Below are 22,445 nucleotides of genomic sequence, written 5' to 3' on the forward strand. Positions count from 1 at the left end.
ACCACACCATCACACCTTCACCCCTTCCCTGACCCCTCCTCAGTTTACCTGATCACAACTAATGCATGGAAGCAGACCTTAAAGAGCTCAGGATCAGCTAAATCTCCACTTTCTGAGTGCAAATCACAGACCCACAGAGTGGCTCAGCTTGGAAGGGAGCTCAGAGGTCATCTCCTCCACCCCTCTGCCCTGGGCAGGGACACCTCCCACCAGCACAGGCTGCTCAAGGCCTCATCCAGCCTGGTCCTGAACACCTCCAGGCAGGAGGCAGCCACAGCCTCCCTGGGCAGCCTGTGCCAGAGTCTCCCCAGCCTCACACTGCAGAACTTCTTCCTCAGCTCCACTCTAACCCTGCTCTGCCTCAGCTCCAAACCCTTCCCCCTTGGCCTGGCTCCAGACCCCCTCAGCAGAAGTCTCTCTGCAGCCTTCCTGCAGGATCCCTTCAGCTCCTGGCAGCAGCTCTGAGGTGCCCCTGGAGCCTTCTCCTCTGCAGGCTGCACAGCCCCAGCTCCCTCAGCCTGTGCTCCCAGCAGAGCTGCTCCAGCCCTGGCAGCATCTTTGTGGCCTCCTCTGGCCTCTCTCCAGCAGCTCTGAGTCCTTCTGCTGCTGGGGACAGCAGAGCTGGAGGCAGGACTGGAGGTGAGGTCTGAGCAGAGCCCAGGGGCAGAATCCCCTCCCTTGATGTGCAGATCCATGACAGCAGCTGGGTTCTTGGTTCAGCTGAATCTGTCCTCTACCAGTTCCACCACAGTGAATCCCAGACACAAACCTGCAGGGAGCCCAACTGCTGCCAGCCTGTGAAGCTGGCACAACCTAGCCCTGAGCCTTGGAAGCTGCATGGATAACCTCTGCACCCTCAGGAGGGTGTCTGGGCTGTGTGAAGCAGCAGCTCTGCCAGGGCACAAGCACCAGGTGGGGCTGGCACCATGCTCCAAGCTCTGGCAAACCCCTCCCCTGCTGCCCCCGCTGCAGCCTTCCCCAGGGCAGGCCATCCTGGCTGCCAGGCACCCCCACAAAGGGCAAGGCAGCAGGGGACACCAAGGCTGCTGCTGCTCACCATGGCTGGTGAGACACAGAGAAGGACACACAAATGTATGCTGGAGTCTGAGGTGTGTTGGGGCCGGAGCAGGCAGGCTCCCAGCTGGCACTGGGTTGGAAGGGACCCTCAGAAGTGACCATGTCCAACCCCCCTGCAGGCAGCAGGGACACCTCCAGCCAGAGCAGACCTCCAAGCTCACCCAGTCCAACCTTCAACCCAGCCCCACCATAGCCACCAAGCCCTGGACCCAGCTGCCATGGCCACAGGAACCCCTCCAGCCATGGGGACTCCACCACCTCCCTGGGCAGCCTCTGCCAGGCCCTGACCACTCTGACACCAAAGACATTTCTCCTCCTCTCCAACCTAACCCTCCCCTGGCACAATTCCAGGCCAGTTCCTCTCCTTCTCTCCCCTGGGACTGGGGAGCAGAGCCCAACCCCCAGCTCCCTGCAGCCTCCTCTCAGGGAGCTGCAGAGAGCAATGAGGTCTCCCTCAGCCTCCTCTGCTCCAGGCTGAACACCCCCAGCTCCCTCAGCTGCTCCTCCCCAGCCCTGCTCTCCAGACCCTTCCCCAGCTTCCTTGACCTTCTCTGGCCCTGCTCTGGCCCTCAATGTCCTCCTTGGAGTGAGGAGCCCAAACTGAACCCAGCACTCAAGGTGTGGCCTCAGCAGTGCCCAGCAGAGAGGCACAATCCCTGCCCTGCTCCTGCTGCCCACATTGCTCCTGAGGCAGGCCAGGAGTGACCTCTGATTGCTCTCTGTGCTTGTAGCATGAACCAGCACAGCCTCAGGGCCAAGCTGCAAGCCCAGGAACTGGTTCTCACCTCTTCTCTTCTTCTCTCCTCACAGCTGGAGCTGTCCCTGCTGCCTGCAGGGGGTTGGGTGAGATGCCCTTGGAGGCTCCCTTCCAACCCACTCCGATCTGTGAAGCTGTGAGGAGACACCAGCCCCCAGCTCCCTGCAGCCTCCTCTCAGGGAGCTGCAGAGAGCAATGAGGTCTCCCTCAGCCTCCTCTGCTCCAGGCTGAACACCCCCAGCTCCCTCAGCTGCTCCTCCCCAGCCCTGCTCTCCAGACCCTTCCCCAGCTTGGTTGCCCTTCTCTGGCCCCTCCATGCCTTAAAGCAGGGCTGCTCCTTACCTGCTGTCACAGGCAGAGTGATGGGGCAGAAGATGCCACTGCACAAGAGGGCTTTGGATCAGCTGAGTTCAGCTCAGTCCTCCCTGGTTTAGACTTGACTGCTGGCCTCAGCCCTCCACCTGCCCAGGAAGTGCAGAGCCTTCCCCAACTGGAAAACCTCTGCTGCTCCCCACCAGGGAAGTGATGCTCCTGCTGCAGCTGCACAGCAGGGAGGGCTCAGAACAACCCTGCTGGGTTCCAAAGCAGGCAAGGTCACAGGTTCCAGGGGTGCTGGCCAGCAAATGCCAGGCTGAGGATCATCTCCCCTGACAAAAGCTGCTCAGCTCCTGGGTGAGCAAGGGGCAGAGGACAAAGGGATGGGTTTAGAGCAGACAGCAGCACTCCAGAACTGTTGATACAGCACCTGGCATGGCAGGGGCCTGGGGATTGGAGTGCATTAAGGGATTTGAATGCACTGAGCTGGAAGGGTTCTCTCAGCTCTGTTTGTTTAAGCAGAGCTCCAGGAAGGGCCATTTGCAAAACAAACCCAAAGGCTCTGCCAGCTCCAGCTGAGCACTTTGCTGTCACCTGCTGAGCTCTGCCCCAGTGCACAGAGAGACAGAGAGCCAGCCTGGAGGGGACCCCAAGCATCCACCTGTGTGGGTGGTGGAGCAGCTGCAAGGAGCTGGCCCAGCCCCCTGCCAGGCTGAGCCTCCACCCTGCCCAGTGCAGGGCATCCACTGCTGCCCCTGGGAGATGATTCCAGTGCCCAGCTGTGCCCATGGGGAACATTTCCTCTGCAGCCCAAGGGGAATGTGCCCAGCAGGGACTTGTCCCCAGCAGCCCTTGGCTGCCCCAGGGGACTCTGTCCCAAGGCAGTCTCCATCCTCCTGCAGCCACCCTTGGTGTCCTGCTCCATGCTGCTGAGGTCTGCCCAGAGCCTTCTCTGCTCCAGGCTAATCAAAGCCAGCTCTCAGCCTCTCCTCACCTGCCAGAGAGCTTCCAGGCCTCTGATAACTCCCTGGCTCTCCTCTGGACATTTTCCAGCCTGCCCACACCTTTAAAGAGCAGGGACCAAAGGTGCAGGCAGTGCTCCAGCTGAGGCCTGACTCTGCTGAGCAGAGTGGGACAAAGACTTCTTTATCTGTGCTGGTGAAGCCCTTGGTGCTGCAACCCAGCACTATGGAAACTTCCTTGCAGCTGCAACCCAGCACCCTGGTGGCTTCCTTGCTGCTGCAACCCAGCACCCTGGTGGCTTCCCTGACTGCTGCAACCCAGCACCCTGGTGGCTTCCTTGCTGCTGCAACCCAGCACCCTGGTGGCTTCCTTGCTGCTGCAACCCAGCACCCTGGTGGCTTCCCTGGCTTCTGCATCCCAGCATCCTGGTGGCTTCCTTGCTGCTGCAACCCAGCACCCTGGTGGCTTCCTTGCTGCTGCAACCCAGCACCCTGGTGGCTTCCTTGCTGCTGCAACCCAGCACCCTGGTGGCTTCCTTGCTGCTGCAACCCAGCACCCTGGTGGCTTCCTTGCAGCTGCAACCCAGCACCCTGGTGGCTTCCTTGCTGCTGCAACCCAGCACCCTGATGGCTTCCTTGCAGCTGCAACCCAGCACCCTGATGGCTTCCTTGCTGCTGCAACCCAGCACCCTGGTGTCTATCTTAGGTGCTGCAGCCCAGCATTCTCGTGGCTTCCTTGGCTTCTGCAGCCCAACATCCTTGGCTGCTGCAGCACACCCAATAAGGTTGGACCTGATGATCCTTGGGGTCCTTTCCACCTGGCACTCTGTCATCCTATGATTCTGTGCCACTGTTCACCCCTGAGCTTGTTGTCCACCATGACCCCCAGGTCCCTTTAAAGGCACAGGGCTCCTCTCCAGCCAGGTGGATCCCAGGCTCAGCTGCACTCCTGGGTTATGCACTCCCAGGTGCAGGACCCTGCACTTGTCCCCCTTGAACTTCATGAGGCTGTTGCTAGCTCACTCCTGTGGCCTGTTCAGCTCTCTGAAGGGTTGCTCTCCCTTCTGGAGTGTCAACCTCTCTACTCATTTCAAGATGCTGAAATGCCCTGGGCAGGGAACTCCTGGGCAGGGCCAGGCTCCCCAGGTAGGAAAATAGCTGCTGCAGTCCTGCAGTCTGAGAGGAGGCAACACAGAGGCTGGGAAGAGAGTGCCAGGAGTGCTACAGGATAGGTACCACACAAATCCAGATCATGACACACCTCACATAGAGAGGAGAGAGAGAAAGGAAGGGCCTAATGCACTGCTCTTGGGACCCAGCACCTGAAAGTGGCCTGCAAGAAAGCCAGGAAGGGACTCTGGAGAAGATTTGGGAGTGCCAGGCTGAGGAACAATGGCTTTGAGCTGGGAGAGAGGAGACTGAGAGTGGAGAGGAGGAAGAAGTTGTTGAGAGTGAGGCTGGGGAGACTCTGGCACAGGCTGCCCAGGGAGGCTGTGGCTGCCTCCTGCCTGGAGGTGTTGAAGGCCAGGATGCATCCAAGGTGTCCCTGCCCATGGCAGGGGTTTGGAGCTGGAGGATCTTTCAGGTCCCTTGCAGCCTGAGGCACTGAGTGGAGAGAGTGAGAGCTGTGTGAGCGCCGAGCCGGGCGCCGCTCATCCCTTCCTCGAGTGCTGTAGCACAGCCAGCCAGGGATTGCTGCCCCATTACCCACACCCCAGGGCATCCCCTCCATGCTCATTAAAGTGATCAAGCAAATTAGTTTCAGAGCAGCACACAGGCTGCAGCCTGGGCACCAGAACAGTGGCAGGCAGAGCAGCAGCACAAACAGCCCCCAGCTCCCCCTGCCAGAGGCAGCCAGCTCCGCAGCCCAGCCGCTCCCTTCCCCCAGCCCCCCGAGAGGGAGCAAGCAGCCAGGCCTGGGGCTGCCACGATGCAAACCTGCCCAGCTCTGGCTGTACCTGCTCCTCACAGCCTCAGCCCCTGGCACAGTGCAGCCCTTCCTGTGCCCTGCCTGGCCACACACCACGAGCACCACACAGCTGTGCCAGCCAGCCAGCGAAGTCTTCTTTGGGCTGGCCAAAGTTTGCAGCTCCAGGTCTGATCCAAGGGCACAGGGCTGGACTCCTAACCTTTGGCTCTTGCCTTATCACTTGAAGAAGTGGTTATCAGAGAACATCAGCCCAGCCTGGGCATGGGGTCCTGGGCACAGGGTCTCAGACCTGCTGTGTGTGCCACCAGCTGGGTGGCTGGGGTGGAGAGGCAGGCACCCAACACCTTCACAAGCCAGGAGAGGCCAGCAGAAGGAGCAGGTGAAGCTCACCCACCCTTCCCTGACCACACTTAACCATGTTTAGTGCCACTACACTGCCCTGGGGCTGTAGGGTGCCCTCCTTTACCCCCAGATCTTGGAATCATTGAACTGTTTCAGTTGGAAGAGACCTCCAAGCTCATCCAACCCAACACCAACCCAGCACCACCATGGCCATCAAACCACATCCCCAGGGGCCATGGCCACAGGAACCCCTCCAGCCGTGGGGACTCCACCACCTCCCTGGGCAGCCTCTACCAGGCCCTGACCACTCTGGCAGCAAAGATATTGTTCCTTCTCTCCAACCTCAGCCTCCCCTGGCACAATTCCAGGCCAGTTCCTCTCCTTCTCTCACCTGAGACTGGGGAGCAGAGCCCAACCCCCAGCTCCCTGCAGCCTCCTCCAGGAGCTGTAGAGAGATGCCACTGCTCTGCCCACAACCATCCCTGGGGGACCCACAGCTCAGCTCCTCCTCGCCCTGCTCTCCCTCTGCCAGGCTGCCAGAGGCACTGCTGGCATCTGCTGCAGGTTCCCAGCCCACCAGCACCCCAGTCCTGCCAGCAGCCCCCCGGCACAGGCCAGCCCTTGGCTTCTGCCCCCCGCCAGCCCTCACACTTGCAGGCTCTGCCCTCCCCAGCGGGCACAGCCTGTCAGACATGGCAAGTACAGGCAGGCTGCCATCCTGACCAAGATCCTCAGGCACCCTCAGCTGGCAGCAGGGCTGCAGGAAGTCATCCAGGCCCCCCCAGCCCCAGGCTGCTGCCAGCACAAACCTTTGTGCGGCGCGGTCAGGCAGGGAGGAGGCAGAGCTGGAGGCCAGCACATGCTGGAGCTGCCAAACCCTCCAGCCACAACCCCCCTGTGAGGATAAACAGCAGAAGGGAAGAGAGGACTCCCTGCCACAGATGTCACAGCATCACAGCATGGCAGGGGGTGGAAGGGACCTCCAGAGATCATCCAGTCCCAGCCCCCTGCCAGAGCAGGGCACCCAGGGCAGGGCATCCAGGAACACAGCCAGGTGGGGCTGGGAAGTCTCCAGGGAAGGAGACTCCACAGCCTCTCTGGGCAGCCTGCTCCAGGCTCCAGCACCCTCACACCAAGGAAGTTTCTCTTCACATTGAGGTGGAACCTCCTGGGCTCCACTTTGTGTCCATTGCCTCCTGTCCTGTCCCTGGGCACCACTGAGCAGAGCCTGGCCCCTTCCTGCCCCCCACCCCTCAGGGATTTACAGACATTGCTCAGATCCCTCTCAGCCTTCTCCTCTGCAGGCTCTCAGCCCCAGGGCTCTCAGCCTTCCCTCCTCACACAGCTGCTCCAGGCCCTTCAGCATCCTCACAGCCTGCCCTGGCCTCTCTCCAGCAGTTCCCTGTCCCTCTTGACCCCTGGGGAGCCCAGAACTGGACACAGTACTCCAGGTGTGGTCTAACTAGGGCTGAGTAGAGGGGGAGGAGAACCTCCCTAGCCCTGCTGGCCACACTCCTCTTTAGGCACCCCAGGAGACCAATGGCCTTGGCTGTCCCACAGGTAACTTATTGTCCACCAGGACTCCAAGGTCCTTCTCTCTGGAGCTCTTTCCACTTGTCTTGGGAGGACCCAAACTCTGTGGCCACAGCCAGAGAAGCCAACATCAAGAAGCAGGGCTCAGAGGGTGGGAGGAGGGAGCAAAATCATGCAGCATCCACTGGGTGGAGAGGACACAGCCAGGAGAACCTTCACAGTCAGAGAGGGTGGAGGGAACAATCAGCACCTAGCACCTGCTGGCAAAGAGAAAGCCTCTGGGCTCAGCACACCACCTCCTCCCCCAGCACAGCCAACCAGCTGCTGCTAAGGCCTGCAGCAAACCTTCATGGCAGCAGCAGCAGCAAGGTCTGAGGGGTGAAAATGAATCACAGGATCATAGACTCAGAGCATCCATAAGGTTGGGAAAGATCTCAGCAAATAGCTCCTGGGAGAAGCTCTCTGGATGTGTGCTGGGCACAGAGCGCAGGAGGGACTCAGCACCAGGACATCACAGGAGGGACTCAGCACAAGGACATCACAGGAGGGACTCAGCACCAGGACATCTCACATGGGAAGAAGCTGCTGACTTGGCTCCTGCCTGCTCAGGAGGTTTTGGGATGCAGGGGTCAGAGTCAAAGAAGGAAAGGCTGACAAAGCCCTCTCAGCTCACCCAGCCCAACCACTCTCTATCTCTGCCAAGGCTGAGGCTAAACCCTGGCCCTCAGCACCACAGCTCTGCCTCTTGGAAACACTTCCAGGGATGGGCACTCAACCACCTCCCTGGGCAGCCTGGGCCAGGCTTGGAGAACCTTTCAGTCAAGACCTTTCTTCCAATGTCCAACCTAAACCTCCCCTGGGGCAACCTGAGGCCATTTCCTCTTGTCCTGTCCCTTGTAACTTGAACCCCACCTGGCTCCAGCCTCCTCTCAGGGAGCTGCAGAGAGCAATGAGGTCTCCCTCAGCCTCCTCTGCTCCAGGCTGAACACCCCCAGCTCCCTCAGCTGCTCCTCCCCAGCCCTGCTCTCCAGACCCTTCCCCACCTTTGCTGGTGCTGCTCCATGGAGGGAGCCAGAGGCGGTTTCACCTCTGCCTCTCTGAGGCTCTCAAGAGCAGTAATTCCCCTGCAGCCCCAGGCAGGGCCAGAGCAGCTCTCCAGGCCGGTGGGCACTGCCCTGCTGCCACAGATGGTCCCCTCCCAGGCCCTGCAGCAGGGCAGGGTGGTGCCCTGGTGCCGTCCTGCCCCAGGCAGAGGCCGTGGGGCTGCAGATGCAAACTCACCGCGGCCGGGGGCAGAGCTGGCTCTGCTGCAGGAGGCTCTGCTGCAGGAGGCTCTGCTGCAGGAGGCTGCACCGGGAGAGCACTCAGCCCAGGGCAGGTCCCCACTTGCCTCCAGGGGAAAAAGGCCAAAGTCCCAGGGGGGAGGCGCCAGGGCACTTGCCTGCACCATTGGCTGCTCACAGCCCCATGGGGGCAGGCTGGGCAGCACTGTGCCCACTGGGCTTGCGAGATGGTGGAGACAGCACAGCCTGTGAGCAGAGGCTGAGGGAGCTGGGGTTGCTTAGCCTGCAGAAGAGGAGGCTCAGGGGAGACCTTCTTGCTCTCTGCAACTCCCTGAAGGGAGGTTGGAGCCAGGTGGGGGTTGGGCTCTTCTCCCAGGCACCCAGCACCAGAACAGGAGGACACAGTCTCAAGCTGTGCCAGGGGAGTTTTAGGCTGGAGGTGAGGAGAAAGTTCTTCCCAGAGAGAGTTGTTAGCCATTGGGATGTGCTGCCCAGGGAGGTGGTGGAGTCCCCATCCCTGGAGGTGTTCAAGAAGGGACTGGATGTGGCACTTGGAGCCATGGTTGAGCTGTCAGGAGGTGTTGGGTGACAGCTTGGACCTGATGACCTCTGAGGCCTTTCCCACCCTCCTTGGCTCTGTGATCCTGTGTGGCTCTCTCAGGACTTTGGCTGTGGGACTCCAGCAGCAGCAGCTTTAGCCTTGTGCAGCTGTGGGGCTGTGCAGAGGCCTTCTTGCTGCCCTCTCCTCAGCATTTGATGTGCCAGGGAGGGGAGCAGCTCAGTGCTGGACCCTGCAGCCTCTCCTCATGGAGTGATGGAGCCTTAGGGGCTGGAAGGGATCTCCAGAGATCATTGAGTCCAGCACCCCTGCCAGAGCAGGGGAACCAAGGCAGGGCACAGAGGAACACATCCAGGTGGGGCTTGAATGGCTCCAGAGCAGGAGATCCACAACCTCTCTGGGCAGCCTGCTCCAGGCCTCCAGCAGCCTCACACCTAAGAAGTTTCTCTTCACATTGAGGTGGAACCTCCTGGCACAGCTTGAGACTGTGTCCTCTTGTTCTGGTGCTGGGTGCCTGGGAGAAGAGCCCAACCCCCACCTGGCTCCAGCCTCCCTTCAGGTAGTTGTAGAGAGCAAGAAGGTCTCCCCTGAGCCTCCTCTTCTCCCGAGGCACCTGGAGCTGCCAGGGGAAAGAGGCTCCAAGGCAGTGCTCAGGAGCCCCCAGGCCACACCACTACACCTTCAGCCCTCCCCCATGGAGTGAGACTCAGTGGTCTCTAGAGGTCCCTTCCAGCCCTTCACATTCTGTGATTCCTTGCTGGGAGGCCCTGTGATGATAGAGGAGCAGCTCAAAACACCTCCCTCAGGCCACCACCAAGAGGCAAGCTCCTGTCTTGTCCTCTCACTGGGAGCCACAGGGAAGAGTGAAGACCACAAGCACCTTCTGCCACCTCTCTGAGAGCTAAGGCTTGGAGAGAAGGCTCCCAAAGAGCTTCTCCAGGCTAAACAACCAGCACCTGCTGAGATCAGTGCCAGGACTGTTTGCCCTGCTGCTGAGCAGGGGGAGTCCCATGGAGGCCTCTCCTTGCACCACCATCATCTCTCTTCCAGTTGAGTCTCCAGGCCCTCAACTCAGGAGTCCAGCCCACAGGTCCTTAACAGCAGCCCAAGCTGCAGCTACCAGAGAACATCAGCCAGGCAACCACCAACTGCTCCAGGTCAAGGCATCTGCACTCAGGGCAGCCAGAAGGAGCTGAGGGGCAGGGCTGTGCTGCTGGAACAAGCCCCAGGTACACCCTGCAGCTCTGCATGGCTTGGGATCAAGACCTGCAAAGCAGATCCTCATCCTGAGGCTACCTGAAGGAGGCTCCAGGAGAGCTGGGGAGGGACTCTGGACAAGGGCTGGGAGTGCCAGGCTGAGGAACAATGGCTTTGAGCTGGGAGAGAGGAGACTGAGAGTGGAGAGGAGGAAGAAATTGCTGAGAGTGAGGCTGGGGAGACTCTGGCACAGGCTGCCCAGGGAGGTCTTTAGAATCATAGAATCAATAAGGTTGGAAGAGACCTCAGAGATCACTAAGTCCAACCTACAATCCAACACCTCCTGACTACTAAACCATGGCTCCAAGTGCCACATCCAATCCCCTCTGGAACACCTCCAGGGATGGGGACTCCACCACCTCCCTGGGCAGCACATCCCAATGGCTAACAACTCTCTCTGGGAAGAACTTTCTCCTCACCTCCAGCCTAAACCTCCCCTGGCACAGCTTGAGACTGTGTCCTCTTGTTCTGGTGCTGATTGCGTGGGAGGAGAGCCCAACCCCCTCCTGGAGTTCCAGCCAGGCTGGATGAGGCCTTGAGCAGCCTGTGCTGGTGGGAGGTGTCCCTGCCCATGGCAGGGGGCTGGAGCTGGCTGGGCTTTGAGCTCCTTTCCAGCCCAAGCCACTCTGTGAATCAAGGAGTCTGTAAGCTGGGCCTGGGTATCAGCACTGCAGCACAGCAAGAGGCCCCAGACCTTGGGCTTGTTATTCCAGAGGTTGCACAGCCCTTCAGGCAAGGACAGTGCCTTGTGCTGGAGGGTTTGCAGCTGAGCTGCGAGGCAGGGTAAGCAAGGACAGCCGCTAGGAGTGACTCACCCACAGCTCACACGGCAGGGCTCTGGGGCTGCCAGGCTGCAGCAGCCAGGGGCAGGCTGTCAGCAGGACAGAGGAGCTTCCACTCATCCCACTGCAGACATGCAGCAGGGTCCTGCTCCACGGGAGGACAGCACAGGAGAGCATTCTCCTAAGGCAGCAGCTCAAAGGTGGGAAGGGCAAGAGGGCTGAAAGTGACCACAGCACTCCGAGGGGGAGCAAAGGAAACAGTGTGGCCAGCAGGAGCAGGGAGCTCATCCTGCCCTGTGCTCAGCACTGCTCAGGCCACACCTTGAGTCCTGTGTCCAGTTCTGGGCTCCTCAGGTTAGGAAGGAGGTTGAGCTGCTGGAAGGGCAAGAAAGCTGGGGAGGGGTCTGGAGCACAGCCCTGTGAGGAGAGGCTGAGGGAGCTGGGGTTGCTTAGCCTGCAGAAGAGGAGGCTCAGGGGAGACCTTCTTGCTCTCTCCAACTCCCTGAAGGGAGGTTGGAGCCAGGTGGGGGTTGGGCTCTTCTCCCAGGCAGCCAGCACCAGAACAAGAGGACACAGTCTCAAGCTGTGCCAGGGGAGGTTTAGGCTGGAGGTGAGGAGGAAGTTCTACACAGAGAGAGTGTCCCTTGGGAATGTGCTGCCCAGGGAGGTGGTGGAGTCCCCATCCCTGGAGGTGTCCAGGAGGGGATTGGATGTGGCACTTGGAGCCATGGTTTAGTTGTCAGGAGGTGTTGGGTGACAGCTTGGACTTGATGATCTTGAAGGTCTCTTCCAACCTGGTTTATCCTATTCTAAACTGGAAGGGAGCTGCTGGTGCTCTTCCCAACTCAACCTGCTTCCTCAACAAGGTCTCAGAGGCAAGTGGGGCTAGTGGGTGAGTCTCAAGAGACCTGGCCCCTCTGCTGTGCCAGAGGCACATCAAGCACACTGCAGCCTTGCTTCCCTGGAAGCAAAGTGGCTTCCCTCAGGGGTCAGCACTGGGACCAGCTCTATTCAATCCATTCATCAGTGACCTGGATGAGGGCAGAGAGAGCACTGCCAGCAGGCTTGCTGGTGGCACCAAACTGGATGGAGGGGCTGAGACACTGGAAGGTTCTGCTGCCCTTCATCAAGGCTTAATCAGGCTGAGAGCTGGGCAGGGAGAAATGGAATGAAGTTCCACAAGGGCAAAGGCAGAGTCTTGCACCTGGGAAGGAACAGCCCCATGGAGCAGGGCAGGCTGGGGAGTGAGCTGCTGCAGAGCAGGGAAGGGGAAAAGGCCCTGGGGGTCCTGGTGGATGGGAGGTTGCCCATGAGCCAGCAATGTGCTCTGGGGGACAAGAAAGCCAAGGGCAGCCTGGGGTGGTGCTGAGTAGGTTGAGAGAGCTTCTCCTCCCCCTCTGCTCTGCCTTGCTGAGGCCACATCAGGAATCTTGTGGCCAGTTCTGGGCCCCTCGGCTCCAGAAGGACCTCAGGGAGCTGCTGGAAAGAGTCCAGCACAGAGGCACAGAGATGCTGCAGGCAGTGGAAGATCTTCCTCATGAGGAGAGGCTGAGGGGGCTGAGGGCTCTGGAGCTTGGAGAGGAGCAGCCTGAGAGGTGAGCTCCTTGCTGTTGCTAAAGCTGTGCAGGGGGATGCCCAGAGGCTGGAGCCAGGCTCTGCTGGGGGATGCCCAAGGACAGCACAAGGGGCAGGGGTGGAAGCTGAGGCAGAGGAAGCTCCATGGAAACAGGAGGAAGAATTTTGTCCCTGTGAGGCTGACAGAACCTGGAGCAGGCTGCCCAGGGGGGTTGTGGAGTCTCCCTCTCTGGAGACATTCAAAACCCACCTGGCTGTGTTCCTGTGTGAGCTGGTACAGGTGAGGGGTTGGATTGGATGAGCTTTGGAGGTCCCTTCCAGCCCCTGGCACTCTGTGAGTCTCTCTCCTTTCCCCACAAGTACCAAACCTCTAAGTCATGGACAAATACATCTGCTCAAGGCTAATTCAGTCTTGGCTTTCCATGGCTTGTGTGGAGACATGGAGCAAAAAGTGCAGGAGCCAGAGGGCAAAAAAAAAGCCTTTCCTTGCATATCAAGTTGCCCAGGCAGGCTGTGGCTGCCTCCTGCCTGGAGGTGGTCAGGGCCAGGCTGGATGAGGCCTTGAGCAGCCTGTGCTGGTGGGAAGTGTCCCTGCCCATGGCAGGGGGCTGGAGCTGGCTGAGTTTTGAGCTCCCTTCCAGCCCAACCCAACCCATTCTGTGATTCTGTGATGCTATGACCATAAACCCTTCAGTGACTCAATGATATGAGGTCAGAGCACAGCCACAGCAGAAAGCCAAGCTCAGTATATTGCCTGAAAAGAGTGGTGGGTTCCAACCCTTGGTCTGCAGAGATCTGCAAGTCCTTGCACCACATCACAGGGCCCTGTGAAAAGCAGCTGCAGAACAGCCAGGCCCAGGGCAGACACAATCCCCCACAGAGATGTGGCAGCCTCTGGAGAAAGGCAGATTTTGAAGTCCCTCATCTCAGAACCACAGAGTGGCTCAGCTTGGAAGGGAGCTCTGAGATCATCTGCTCCACCCCCCTGCCCTGGGCAGGGACACCTCCCACCAGCACAGGCTGCTCAAGGCCTCATCCAGCCTGGCCCTGAACCCCTCCAGGCAGGAGGCAGCCACAGCCTCCCTGGGCAGCCTGTGCCAGAGTCTCCCCAGCCTCACACTGCAGAACTTCTTCCTCAGCTCCACTCTAACCCTGCTCTGCCTCAGCTCCAAACCATTCCCCCTTGGCCTGGCTCCAGACCCCCTCAGCAGAAGTCTCTCTGCAGCCTTCCTGCAGGATCCCTTCAGCTCCTGGCAGCAGCTCTGAGGTGCCCCTGGAGCCTTCTCCTCTGCAGGCTGCACAGCCCCAGCTCCCTCAGCCTGTGCTCCCAGCAGAGCTGCTCCAGCCCTGGCAGCATCTTTGTGGCCTCCTCTGGCCTCTCTCCAGCAGCTCTGAGTCCTTCTGCTACTGGGGACAGCAGAGCTGGAGGCAGGACTGGAGGTGAGGTCTGAGCAGAGCAGAGCCCAGGGGCAGAATCCCCTCTGCTGCCCTGCTGCCCACCCTGCTCTGGCTGCAGCCCAGCACACAGCTGCCTGAGGGCTGCAGGGGGGCAGTGGGGAGCTGCCCATGGCCTGGGCAGGTTGTTTGGCAGCTGAGCAAGCAGCAGATAGCAGAACTGCCACACATCATCGTGCTGGGGGTGGAAGCAGGCCTGCAGCTTGGCCATCTGTGGGTGACACAAGTGGGTGCTTATGGGCAGAGATGCCCCTTTCCAAGTGCCACTTGAGAGATCATGTAGGCACACACTGCTCTGCTCTGATTATGACTATTTTTAACCCCACCTTCCTCTGGACCTGCTCTGCACACCAGTTTGGATGAAGTTACAGCTGCAGAGGCCTGCAGCATCAGCTGGAGGAAGAGGACTGAGGAGCTGGAGGCTGGCAGATGGCAGACAAGGAATCACAGCACCACAAAACATTAGGGGCTGGAAGGGACCTCTGGGGAGCATCCAGCCCAACCCCCTGCCAGAGCAGGGCACTCAGGGCAGGGCCACAGGAACACAGCCTGGTGGTGTGGGAAGAGTCTCCAGGGAAGGAGACTCCACAACCTCTCTGGGCAGCCTGCTCCAGGCAGGAGGCAGCCTCACACCAAACAACTTTCTCCTCAGGTTGAGGTGGAACCTCCTGGGTTGCAGTCTGTGTCCACTGCCTCTTCACAGTCTCACAGAATCACCAAGGTTGGAGGAGACCTCAAAGATCATCAAGTCCAAGCTGTCACCACAGACCTCATGGCACCAAGTGCCACATCCAATCCCCTCTGGAACACCTCCAGGGATGGGGACTCCACCACCTCCCTGGGCAGCACATCCCAATGGCTAACAACTCTCTCTGGGAAGAACTTTCTCCTCACCTCCAGCCTAAACCTCCCCTGGCACAGCTTGAGACTGTGTCCTCTTGTTCTGGTGCTGGGTGCCTGGGAGAAGAGCCCAACCCCCTCAGCCCTGCTGGTGGCACTCCCTCAGGGACAGGATGGAGTGCACAGGATGGATGTGACACAGTTCAAGGCTTCCAGGACCCTGATGATGGCCACAAGCCCTGGAACCATAGAATGTCTCCAGAATCAGAGTGCTCCAGGCCAGGAGAGAGCTCCAGAGCTCCTCCAGCCCAACCCCCCTGCCCCCAGCAGGGACATCCTCCCCTGGAGCAGGCTGCCCAGAGCCCTCTCCAGCCTCCCCTGGAACAGCTCCAGGGATGGAGCCTCAGCCACCTCCCTGGGCAGCCTGCTGCAGTGTTCCAGCAGCCTCCTGGGGCAGAACTTGTTCCTCACATCCAATCTCCATCTGCTCTGCTCTGCTCTGAAGCCATTGCCCCTGGGCCTGTCCCTGCAGGCCTTTGGGCACAGTCTCTCTGCAGCCTTCTTGTAGCCCCTCCAGGTCCTGGCAGGCTGCTCTGAGGTCTGCCTGCAGCCTTCTCCTCTCCAGGCTGAACACCCCCAGCTCCCTCAGCCTGGCCCCACAGCAGAGCTGCTCCAACCCCCTGAGCATTCTCATGGCCTCCTCTGGAGCCTCTCCATCAGCTCCAGGTCCTTCCTGTGCTGAGGGCTCCAGAGCTGGCCCCAGCCCTGCAGGTGAGGTCTCCCCAGAGCAGAGCAGAGGGGCAGGATCCTCTCTCCAGCTCTGGCCACACTGCTTTGGCTGCAGCCCAGGCTGCCCTTGGCCTCCTGTGCTGCAAGCTGAGGCTATTTTGTCCTTTTGGGAGCACTTTGCCCTTTGCCAGCCTGTGCCAGGAGCCAGCTGCAGCATCCTGTGCTGTGGGAGGCACAGTTCCTGCCAGCCCCTCATCCATACCCCGCTGGAGCCGAGTTCAGCCGCGGGCTGCACTTCACCTCTGCACATTTCCACCTCTCAGCCTCTGCACAGAGCCTTCCCCAGCAGGGGGACAGAGGCAGGGCCGGCTGTGCAGCCCTGCTCAGCACCCAGCAGAGCCACACGGCCCCCGGGGCCACCCTGAGTCACCCCCAAGCATTAACTGTTGCCAGGAGCTGAGCAGGACACGGTGGTTAAACTAACAACCTGGCAGGGAGCACAGGCCAGGGCTTTGTGCCTTGGTGAGCTAACAAGCCATGTGCTAATTGCATCAATTCAAACCAGCCCAGCCTGCCCCAGGGCAAGGGCAAAGCCTGGCTCCTTCCTAGCAGCTGGGAGACAGCACAGAGGCTTTGCCCTGGGAGCAGGACAGGAGAGCTGTGCCTGGAGCCTGCAGCTTTGGGAGCTCAGGAGAGCTGTGCCTGGAGCCTGCAGCTTTGGGAGGAGCTCAGGAGAGCTGTGCCTGGAGCCTGCAGCTTTGGGAGGAGCTCAGGAGAGCTGTGCCTGGAGCCTGCAGCTTTGGGAGGAGGTCAGGAGAGCTGTGCCTGGAGCCTGCAGCTTTGGGAGGTCAGGAGAGCTGTGCCTGGAGCCTGCAGCTTTGGGAGGAGCTCAGGAGAGCTGTGCCTGGAGCCTGCAGCTTTGGGAGGAGCTCAGGAGAGCTGTGCCTGGAGCCTGCAGCTTTGGGAGCTCAGGAGAGCTGTGCCTGGAGCCTGCAGCTTTGGGAGCTCAGGAGAGCTGTGCCTGGAGCCTGCAGCCTTGGGAGGAGCTCAGGAGAGCTGTGCCTGGAGCCTGCAGCTTTGGGAGGAGCTCAGGAGAGCTGTGCCTGGAGCCTGCAGCTTTGGGAGCTCAGGAGAGCTGTGCCTGGAGCCTGCAGCTTTGGGAGCTCAGGAGAGCTGTGCCTGGAGCCTGCAGCTTTGGGAGGAGCTCAGGAGAGCTGTGCCTGGAGCCTGCAGCCTTGGGAGGAGCTCAGGAGAGCTGTGCCTGGAGCCTGCAGCTTTGGGAGGAGCTCAGGAGAGCTGTGCCTGGAGCCTGCAGCTTTGGGAGCTCAGGAGAGCTGTGCCTGGAGCCTGCAGCCTTGGGAGCTCAAGAGAGCTGTGCCTGGAGCCTGCAGCCTTGGGAGCTCAAGAGAGCTGTGCCTGGAGCCTGCAGCTTTGGGAGCTCAGGAGAGCTGTGCCTGGAGCCTGCAGCTTTGGGAGGAGCTCAGGAGAGCTGTGCCTGGAGCCTGCAGCTTTGGGAGCTCAGGAGAGCTGTGCCTGGAGCCTGCAGCCTTGGGAGCTCAGGAGAGCTGTGCCTGGAGCCTGCAGCTTTGGGAGGAGCTCAGGAGAGCTGTGCCTGGAGCCTGCAGCTTTGGGAGCTCAGGAGAGCTGTGCCTGGAGCCTGCAGCTTTGGGAGGAGCTCAGGAGAGCTGTGCCTGGAGCCTGCAGCTTTGGGAGCTCAGGAGAGCTGTGCCTGGAGCCTGCAGCTTTGGGAGGAGCTCAGGAGAGCTGTGCCTGGAGCCTGCAGCCTTGGGAGGAGCTCAGGAGAGCTGTGCCTGGAGCCTGCAGCTTTGGGAGGAGCTCAGGAGAGCTGTGCCTGGAGCCTGCAGCTTTGGGAGCTCAGGAGAGCTGTGCCTGGAGCCTGCAGCTTTGGGAGGAGCTCAGGAGAGCTGTGCCTGGAGCCTGCAGCTTTGGGAGGAGCTCAGGAGAGCTGTGCCTGGAGACTGCAGCTTTGGGAGGTCAGGAGAGCTGTGCCTGGAGCCTGCAGCTTTGGGAGGAGCTCAGGAGAGCTGTGCCTGGAGCCTGCAGCTTTGGGAGCTCAGGAGAGCTGTGCCTGGAGCCTGCAGCCTTGGGAGGAGCTCAGGAGAGCTGTGCCTGGAGCCTGCAGCTTTGGGAGGAGCTCAGGAGAGCTGTGCCTGGAGCCTGCAGCTTTGGGAGCTCAGGAGAGCTGTGCCTGGAGCCTGCAGCCTTGGGAGCTCAAGAGAGCTGTGCCTGGAGCCTGCAGCTTTGGGAGGAGCTCAGGAGAGCTGTGCCTGGAGCCTGCAGCCTTGGGAGGAGCTCAGGAGAGCTGTGCCTGGAGCCTGCAGCTTTGGGAGGAGCTCAGGAGAGCTGTGCCTGGAGCCTGCAGCCTTGGGAGCTCAGGAGAGCTGTGCCTGGAGCCTGCAGCCTTGGGAGCTCAGGAGAGCTGTGCCTGGAGCCTGCAGCTTTGGGAGGAGCTCAGGAGAGCTGTGCCTGGAGCCTGCAGCTTTGGGAGGAGCTCAGGAGAGCTGTGCCTGGAGCTTGCAGCTTTGGGAGCTCAGGAGAGCTGTGCCTGGAGCCTGCAGCCTTGGGAGGAGCTCAGGAGAGCTGTGCCTGGAGCCTGCAGCTTTGGGAGCTCAGGAGAGCTGTGCCTGGAGCCTGCAGCTTTGGGAGCTCAGGAGAGCTGTGCCTGGAGCCTGCAGCCTTGGGAGGAGCTCAGGAGAGCTGTGCCTGGAGCCTGCAGCCTTGGGAGGAGCTCAGGAGAGCTGTGCCTGGAGCCTGCAGCTTTGGGAGCTCAGGAGAGCTGTGCCTGGAGCCTGCAGCTTTGGGAGGAGCTCAGGAGAGCTGTGCCTGGAGCCTGCAGCCTTGGGAGGAGCTCAGGAGAGCTGTGCCTGGAGCCTGCAGCCTTGGGAGGAGCTCAGGAGAGCTGTGCCTGGAGCCTGCAGCTTTGGGAGCTCAGGAGAGCTGTGCCTGGAGCCTGCAGCTTTGGGAGCTCAGGAGAGCTGTGCCTGGAGCCTGCAGCTTTGGGAGCTCAGGAGAGCTGTGCCTGGAGCCTGCAGCTTTGGGAGGAGCTCAGGAGAGCTGTGCCTGGAGCCTGCAGCTTTGGGAGGAGCTCAGGAGAGCTGTGCCTGGAGCCTGCAGCTTTGGGAGGAGCTCAGGAGAGCTGTGCCTGGAGCCTGCAGCTTTGGGAGCTCAGGAGAGCTGTGCCTGGAGCCTGCAGCTTTGGGAGCTCAGGAGAGCTGTGCCTGGAGCCTGCAGCCTTGGGAGGAGCTCAGGAGAGCTGTGCCTGGAGCCTGCAGCTTTGGGAGGAGCTCAGGAGAGCTGTGCCTGGAGCCTGCAGCTTTGGGAGCTCAGGAGAGCTGTGCCTGGAGCCTGCAGCTTTGGGAGCTCAGGAGAGCTGTGCCTGGAGCCTGCAGCTTTGGGAGGAGCTCAGGAGAGCTGTGCCTGGAGCCTGCAGCTTTGGGAGGAGCTCAGGAGAGCTGTGCCTGGAGCCTGCAGCTTTGGGAGCTCAGGAGAGCTGTGCCTGGAGCCTGCAGCTTTGGGAGCTCAGGAGAGCTGTGCCTGGAGCCTGCAGCTTTGGGAGCTCAGGAGAGCTGTGCCTGGAGCCTGCAGCCTTGGGAGGAGCTCAGGAGAGCTGTGCCTGGAGCCTGCAGCTTTGGGAGCTCAGGAGAGCTGTGCCTGGAGCCTGCAGCTTTGGGAGGAGCTCAGGAGAGCTGTGCCTGGAGCCTGCAGCTTTGGGAGGAGCTCAGGAGAGCTGTGCCTGGAGCCTGCAGCTTTGGGAGCTCAGGAGAGCTGTGCCTGGAGCCTGCAGCTTTGGGAGCTCAGGAGAGCTGTGCCTGGAGCCTGCAGCTTTGGGAGGAGCTCAGGAGAGCTGTGCCTGGAGCCTGCAGCTTTGGGAGCTCAGGAGAGCTGTGCCTGGAGCCTGCAGCCTTGGGAGGAGCTCAGGAGAGCTGTGCCTGGAGCCTGCAGCCTTGGGAGGAGCTCAGGAGAGCTGTGCCTGGAGCCTGCAGCCTTGGGAGGAGCTCAGGAGAGCTGTGCCTGGAGCCTGCAGCCTTGGGAGGAGCTCAGGAGAGCTGTGCCTGGAGCCTGCAGCTTTGGGAGCTCAGGAGAGCTGTGCCTGGAGCCTGCAGCCTTGGGAGGAGCTCAGGAGAGCTGTGCCTGGAGCCTGCAGCTTTGGGAGGAGCTCAGGAGAGCTGTGCCTGGAGCCTGCAGCTTTGGGAGGAGCTCAGGAGGGCTGTGCCTGGAGCCTGCAGCCTTGGGAGGAGCTCAGGAGAGCTGTGCCTGGAGCCTGCAGCTTTGGGAGGTCAGGAGAGCTGTGCCTGGAGCCTGCAGCCTTGGGAGGAGCTCAGGAGAGCTGTGCCTGGAGCCTGCAGCCTTGGGAGCTCAGGAGAGCTGTGCCTGGAGCCTGCAGCTTTGGGAGCTCAGGAGAGCTGTGCCTGGAGCCTGCAGCTTTGGGAGGAGCTCAGGAGAGCTGTGCCTGGAGCCTGCAGCTTTGGGAGCTCAGGAGAGCTGTGCCTGGAGCCTGCAGCCTTGGGAGGAGCTCAGGAGAGCTGTGCCTGGAGCCTGCAGCTTTGGGAGCTCAGGAGAGCTGTGCCTGGAGCCTGCAGCTTTGGGAGCTCAGGAGAGCTGTGCCTGGAGCCTGCAGCTTTGGGAGGAGCTCAGGAGAGCTGTGCCTGGAGCCTGCAGCTTTGGGAGCTCAGGAGAGCTGTGCCTGGAGCCTGCAGCTTTGGGAGAAGCTCAGGAGAGCTGTGCCTGGAGCCTGCAGCTTTGGGAGGTCAGGAGAGCTGTGCCTGGAGCCTGCAGCCTTGGGAGGAGCTCAGGAGAGCTGTGCCTGGAGCCTGCAGCCTTGGGAGGAGCTCAGGAGAGCTGTGCCTGGAGCCTGCAGCTTTGGGAGCTCAGGAGAGCTGTGCCTGGAGCCTGCAGCTTTGGGAGTTCAGGAGAGCTGTGCCTGGAGCCTGCAGCTTTGGGAGGAGCTCAGGAGAGCTGTGCCTGGAGCCTGCAGCTTTGGGAGGAGCTCAGGAGAGCTGTGCCTGGAGCCTGCAGCTTTGGGAGGAGCTCAGGAGAGCTGTGCCTGGAGCCTGCAGCTTTGGGAGGAGCTCAGGAGAGCTGTGCCTGGAGCCTGCAGCTTTGGGAGGAGCTCAGGAGAGCTGTGCCTGGAGCCTGCAGCTTTGGGAGGAGCTCAGGAGAGCTGTGCCTGGAGCCTGCAGCTTTGGGAGCTCAGGAGAGCTGTGCCTGGAGCCTGCAGCTTTGGGAGGAGCTCAGGAGAGCTGTGCCTGGAGCCTGCAGCTTTGGGAGGAGCTCAGGAGAGCTGTGCCTGGAGCCTGCAGCTTTGGGAGAAGCTCAGGAGAGCTGTGCCTGGAGCCTGCAGCTTTGGGAGGAGCTCAGGAGAGCTGTGCCTGGAGCCTGCAGCTTTGGGAGGAGCTCAGGAGAGCTGTGCCTGGAGCCTGCAGCTTTGGGAGCTCAGGAGAGCTGTGCCTGGAGCCTGCAGCTTTGGGAGGAGCTCAGGAGAGCTGTGCCTGGAGCCTGCAGCTTTGGGAGCTCAGGAGAGCTGTGGCTGGAGCCTGCAGCCTTGGGAGCTCAGGAGAGCTGTGCCTGGAGCCTGCAGCTTTGGGAGCTCAGGAGAGCTGTGCCTGGAGCCTGCAGCTTTGGGAGGAGCTCAGGAGAGCTGTGCCTGGAGCCTGCAGCTTTGGGAGCTCAGGAGAGCTGTGGCTGGAGCCTGCAGCCTTGGGAGGAGCTCAGGAGAGCTGTGCCTGGAGCCTGCAGCTTTGGGAGCTCAGGAGAGCTGTGCCTGGAGCCTGCAGCTTTGGGAGCTCAGGAGAGCTGTGCCTGGAGCCTGCAGCTTTGGGAGGAGCTCAGGAGAGCTGTGCCTGGAGCCTGCAGCTTTGGGAGCTCAGGAGAGCTGTGGCTGGAGCCTGCAGCCTTGTCAAGAGCACAGCATCACCCAGGGCAGGGCACACAGGAACACATCCAGGTGAGCCTTGAAAGCCTCCAGAGCAGGAGACTCCTCAGCCTCTCTGGGCAGCGTGCTGAAGGGCTCTGCCATCCTGGAGCTAAAGGAGTTACTTCTCCTGTTCAGGTGGAACTTCCCCTGCTCAAGTTCATGCTCAGTGCCTCTTGACCTGTCCCTGGGGACCACTGAGGATCTGGCCCCAGCCCTCAGGTATTTGTAAGCATTAGGATGCCTCTCAGCCTCCTCTTCTTGAAGGTCTCTTCCAACCTGGTCTGGTCTGGTCTGGTCTGGTCTGGTCTATTCTATTCTATTCTATTCTATTCTATTCTATTCTATTCTATTCTATTCTATTCTATTCTCCAAGCCCAGCAGCCCCAGCTCCTCAGCCTCTTTGCATCTCCAAGGCCCTGTGCTCACCCCAGGCTTTCTGGAGCAGGTTCTTGCTCCTGGAGCACCAGGGCCCTGTGTCAGAGCCAATCCAGTCTCACAGTATCACCAAGGTTGGAAAGGACCTTGAGGATCACCAAGTCCAAGCTGTCACCACAGACCTCATGACTAGACCATGGCTCCAAGTGCCACATCCAATCCCCTCTTGAACACCTCCAGGGATGGGGACTCCACCACCTCCCTGGGCAGCACATTCCCATGACAAATGACTTGCTTGGTGAAGAACCTTCTCCTCACCTCGAGTCTAAACCTCCCCTGGCACAGCTTGAGACTGTGTCCTCTTGTTCTGGTGCTGGCTGCCTGGGAGAAGAGCCCAACCCCCACCTGGCTACAGCCACCCTTCAGGGAGTTGCAGAGAGCAAGAAGGTCTCCCCTGAGCCTCCTCTTCTCCAGGCTAAGCAACCCCAGCTCCCTCAGCCTCTCCTCACAGGGCTGTGCTCCAGACCCCTCCCCAGCTTTCTTGCCCTCCTCTGGACACCTTCAAGTCTCTCAATATCCTTCTTGAACTGAGGAGCCCAGAACTGGACACAGGACTCAAGGTGTGGCCTCAGCAGTGCTGAGCACAGGGCACAATGACCTCCCTGCTCCTGCTGGCCACACTCTTCCTGATGCAGGCCAGGATGCCCTTGGCTTTCTTGGCCCCCGGGCACACTGCTGG

The 22,445-nt window shown here is 60.7% G+C and overlaps 1 protein-coding gene across 3 annotated transcripts in view; it reads right to left on the reverse strand.

Moving 5' to 3' along the window:
- The window catches only part of SLC25A22 (solute carrier family 25 member 22), a 91,314-nt gene that overhangs the window by 56,875 nt on the left and 11,994 nt on the right, over positions 1-22,445 (reverse strand). Inside the window, exon 1 of one of the 3 annotated variants that reach the window (XM_068166689.1) lies at positions 8,198-8,299. The exons of 1 other annotated variant lie outside the window; for it this stretch is intronic. The gene's annotated coding sequence lies outside the window, so the exon portion shown is untranslated. Of the gene's footprint in view, positions 1-2,176; positions 2,303-8,197; positions 8,300-22,445 lie in introns of those variants that run through there. One more of the 3 variants, XM_068166690.1, reaches the window with a different exon arrangement.

This window comes from Melanerpes formicivorus, unplaced genomic scaffold (genome assembly GCF_026170545.1).
Source record: "Melanerpes formicivorus ecotype bairdi unplaced genomic scaffold, bMelFor1.0.p_v2 SCAF_103, whole genome shotgun sequence".
Taxonomy (NCBI): domain Eukaryota; kingdom Metazoa; phylum Chordata; class Aves; order Piciformes; family Picidae; genus Melanerpes; species Melanerpes formicivorus.